The sequence below is a fragment of the Alexandromys fortis genome, unplaced genomic scaffold (assembly GCF_014885135.2).
Source record: "Alexandromys fortis isolate MF-2015 unplaced genomic scaffold, M_Fortis_MF-2015_v1.1 scaffold_0, whole genome shotgun sequence".
In the NCBI taxonomy this organism is placed as follows: Eukaryota; Metazoa; Chordata; class Mammalia; order Rodentia; family Cricetidae; genus Alexandromys; species Alexandromys fortis.
In genome coordinates this window covers 39,451,041-39,456,239 of record NW_026067949.1, presented here as the reverse complement: position 1 = coordinate 39,456,239, position 5,199 = coordinate 39,451,041, and positions in this window count along the sequence as shown.

The following is a 5,199-nucleotide window of genomic DNA, read 5'->3' as shown; positions in this document are numbered from 1 at the left end:
CAAGCCAAACCAACCAAATTCTTTTTTTTTTTTTTTTTTTTTTTTTTTTGGTTTTTCGAGACAGGGTTTCTCTGTGGCNTTTTTTTTTGGTTTTTCGAGACAGGGTTTCTCTGTGGCTTTGGAGCCTGTCCTGGCACTAGCTCTGTAGACCAGGCTGGTCTTGAACTCACAGAGATCCACCTGCCTCTGCCTCCCGAGTGCTGGGATTAAAGGCGTGCACCACCATTGCCCGGAAGGTAGAAAATAAGGATTCATGAAAATATCTTAAAGAGGCAGGTGGATCTCTGTGAGTTTGAGACCAACCTAGTCTACAAAGCAAGTTCCAGGACATCCAGAGCTGTTACACAGAGAAACCCTGTCTAAAAAATAAAACCCAATTAATAAATAAAATTATACATATATCTAGTTTCTTCTTATTCCCTCCCCCACTCCCTCTGCTCCCCGCAATCCACTCCTCCTCTGTTTCTGTTCAGAAAGCGCAGCCTCCTGTGGGCATTAACAAAGCATGGCATATTAAGTTGTGGCAGGACTGAGCACCTCCCCTTGTATTAAGGCTGGGAAAGGCAACCGAATATGAGAGATAGGTTCCCAAAAGCCAGCCAATATATATACTAAAGAATGTTCTTGTTGCCTTTTTGAGAATTTCATATGAGGTACCTTGGCCTTATTCACTGTCCCTCCAACTCCTTCCATGTCCACTCTACCTACACATCCCTCATCACCCTATTTGACTTTTTTCCCACCTCTCTCATTGTTTTGCCCAACTATTCCTGAGAACGGAGCCTGCCCTGGAGTGTGGTTGGCCTATAAAAGGTCACGTCATTAAAGACAGCTGTTTTTAATACTCTGGCGATAGCGCATGTGCAAGCTTACAGGCACTTGATTTTGGATTAGCGTAAGTTGTATTGGAAGGAGAAAAGCACACTGGTCATGGTGTTGAGCTTTAATACTGCTTTAAAATTATGAACTAGTTTGGAAAGAAACTGAGCAAAACGATACAAAGGGATGATTGTCAAAATTTTGGCTGGATGCAAAGAATGAAACTGCACTGTGAATCAAGCATGCGCTATGAATTTTAAAAGCTGGTAACTGAAACTCAGTGTCGTGTCACTGACCAAGACAGAAAAGGCATGAAGGGGCAAAGACTGCATTCTTTAATCACAGTGTGGCGACATATTTAACATATAGACCTTTGTACCCTGCCGTGCACAGTGTCAGGTATTTAAAGATGATTAAAATTGATTTGAAATACAGTTGAACAAGACTGTGGCAAGATAATGGAACAAAGACTACCAGGTATCTGTAAGACTAAAATCACAGGTGAGGGGAGATAAAAATTTTGGGGTTCCCCGAGTAGAAGAATATTCTACAGAGTCCTGAGAATGGATTCAATTGTGAAAGATTGAACCAGAATATAAATACCCAGATCCTCTAGTACAGAAACATATACCTCAAGGGGTTGAAGACACAGCTGACAGAATAGACAAGGACTCCAGGAGAGTAAGAGGATCTCCAGTCTTTGAGATGTTAGAGGATCGAATCAAAATGCATGAAAGCTATTTGCCAACTGCAAACGAAATCAAAGGGATCAAGACAGAAATAATAAAGCAGCGAGCTCAAAGGAGCGAAAATAATACCATTAGGCAATGTGTCATACAACTTTAGGTCATGTGTCACACCACTTTAGATAGTAGTGACTAAATATACACCTTCTTGAATATATAATATAAAAATATATATGCTATAATATACATTTGTTTTTTGGTGAATGATTACTATTCTGTTCTTTTTATTAGGGGCAATATATATACCTTCATTTGATTAAATTATCTATTAAATGATGAAACTAATGTATGACTAGCAAACACACTCTGCCTTTATCAATCTGTACTTGCTTCTGAGAGGAACTTTGTAGAGCACATTTCATGTATATATGGTTAGTGAAGATCGTCATAACCAATTCCTGCCTGTGGAACAAAGGGCAAAGAAAGTTTGTCAAATGTAACAGCCACATACTTCTAAATTAAAAATATTCACTTTTGGAATATGTCAAAAGGAACAAACCCCTTTATGTTAAAAAAGTTGTGTTAAAAACATAAAGGTCAGCAATACATAAGAAGTTTATTTTGAAAATAAAAAATCACTACCTCTAAATGTATTTGCTATGTTTCATCAGTAAAGTAATTTTTGGTATGAATCCCAAATTTCTGCCTGTTAATTTTAAATTATCTCCATATGTTACTACATTAATATGCTTTAATATAACTTAAAGTCTACATAAATGCAGTTTACAAAATGATGAGATATAAAAATTTTCATGCAAGGATCAGCTTCATCCCTTTTGAAAGGCAAGGCAACTTTACTGTGGTATTAGCTTTATAGAGAGCTGTAGTAATGCTGCATTGGTTTAGTTCTTTGAAGAAAGTCTTTATGCTTTTTAAAAAGATGCCTCAATAAAAATATTTTAGGATAATTGTAGAGCACATTAAAACAGTCTTAGAAAATTATTTACAACCTCGTGATAGTATAAATACCTTAAGCAAAATAAATCTGGATCTTGTACAAAAATATTCTAAATATAAATAGGAATTAAACACTGAATAAAACATTCACCATATTTAGGGGACACAATTAGTAAGGATATATTCTGGGTGTTAATATAAAAATTACACCCATAAAATAATGTTTCCCTAATAATTGAAGTTTTAAATATTTCCACCTTAATCACAAAATTTCAAGCTTCACAGTCTTAGAAGCTGCCATTTTTATAAATATAAAGTTTGCAAACAACTCCATTAAGACCACTTTTATGCTTTGCTCTGGTAAGAAAGGCAAAAATAATCCATTCTTCAAATGTTTATATGCTTTGTGAAATATATCAGCATCTCTAAATTAGATCTGATTGTATCCCTTCTCTATAATGAGAAAGCATTCAGCTTTTGCAAGTTGAGGTTTTATTTAAGGATTTTAAAGAATACATCTCTCTACCTCCAAAAAATTTGCAAAATTCTAATAGTTAAAAACATTTATGCTGCCGGGCAGTGGTGGCGCATGCCTTTAATCCCAGCACTCGGGAGGCAGAGGCAGGTGGATCTCTGTGAGTTCGAGGTCTACAAGAGCTAGTTCCAGGACAGGAACAAAAAAAAAAAAGCTACGGAGAAACCCTGTCTTGAAAATAAAAAAAAATTATGCTAACATAACAAGTTAGTTCATATAAGCCAATGCATCAGACATTATATCAATATGTTAATAGTATCTGAGAGGAATATAATTGACCAGCAAGTTTCTTTGGGCCACCATAGTTCTTAAAATACTTTAATTAATTCTCTGAGAATTTTATGCAATATGATTTGATCATAGTCACACTCATATTTCCCCCAAGTCTTCCCAGATACACCCCTATTTACTCCCACCCAAATTCCATGTTCTTTTTTAAAAACTGATTCTCTCCTCAAGAAGTCATTATATACAAAAAGCTCCTCAGGTAGTGGTTTAGGGCTCACGAATCTTTTCAACTTCCGTGGTAGAAGGTTTATTGGCTCAGTGTTGTGCAGGTCAGTGCAGGCAGCTACTGCTGCAGTGAGTTTATGAGCACAACGGTCTTGTCATATCCAAAGGGCGTGTTCTTTCTGAGCCTCTGACTCTCAAATGCTTCCCTTACCCTCTTCCACGATAGATTCTAGGCCTTGGTGCATGTAGTGATTGATATTGATGTCCCATTTCAGGGTGAGTACTCACAATTACTAATTTCTTGCAATTCATGACCTGTATTTCTTCACTGACTACCATCCAGTACACAAAGGTACTTCACAGTGAGGTCTCAGAGCTGCACCAGTCTAAGGGTAGACAGTAGGAATGTAGAGGGCGGTTTGATACTATCACCGTTTGGCAGAGTAATTATAAGAGCTTCTTCCCTGGGGCCCTAGAGCTCCCCAACCATGGGGATACTGGCCATATTTGCATGTGTTTCCTCCTATGGAGTTGGCCTTAAATCCATTCAGAAAATGCTTGGTTATCCCCATACCATCCATGCCGCTATTTCACCCATGAGCATATTTTGCTTGTCACACTAGTCATTATTGTAGTTCAAAGTTGAGCAAGAATGACCATGACTCCTGCTCCCACCTAGAAGCCTTCCCAGCATCCCCCAGTACTATGAAAGATAGTAGTCAGCATGGAGGAAGCTTCCTGATTGATACAAGCTTGATTTCTCCTGTCAGGTTTCCAAAGTGTGCAATAGGGCACTACCACCAAGTTCTCCTAGACAGCCTGGAGCATTGCCAATAGCTTGCATTGTTTGGGGAGATATCTGGGGCATCTCTGTCCAACAACTTGGGGGAAGGTATCCTATATCTGGCACAGGGCTCTTTATTTTGGCAAACTATGGCATAATCCCCTGAATAGGGCAATTGCAATTCAAACATTTTATATTAACATATTTATTTAATATATAAAATCTTGTATGACACTTATGAAAGTGATAGGTTTCCCTATGTCTTTTTCAATTTATTAGTATTAGTTGTCCCTTTCTTCTGACCTGCCCTTGCATCCTTCTCTCAACCAAAAATTCCCTCCCAACTATTAAGTTTTCCTCAGATGTAAAGAAAAAAATGTAAATAAACGAATGGTGCTGGAAAACATTATATAGGTGAGGTAACCCAGGGCATCCCATGTAGACCTTAGTGCCAAATCTTTAGATGTGTGTGTATTTATTTTAGAGTGCTGGAGAATCTAGGAAACGAGGAAGGGACCATTGATACTGAGGGGAAAGAAAGGCCTTAAGGGAGGAGAGATAGTAGAGCACAAGTGATATAAGGATGAACAGATGGGATGGGCCAGCACATTTACCTATGCTTTGCATCTACATAGCACTTCATCATGTGAGTAAAGTAACTGTTATCATCATCTTTGGAAGAAAGTACTTGTAGTAGTAAAAATTTTATTCGGCGGCGTGTGTGCATGTGTGTGAATAGAGAGAAAGAGGCCAGAGAATGATGTGGGCCATCCTGCTCTCTCTCTCAGCTCAGTACTCCTTGAGACAGACTATTTCATTGACTGTGGTGTACACATGGGGCAGTTTGGAAGGAGGAAAGGGATGAGGAATAATGTAATTACAACCTCGGAAAGTTTTTAAAGGATAAAACTATTTCTTCACCTGAAAATCTTATCAAAGACACTTTTCAAATGTCTTGTCTGAAT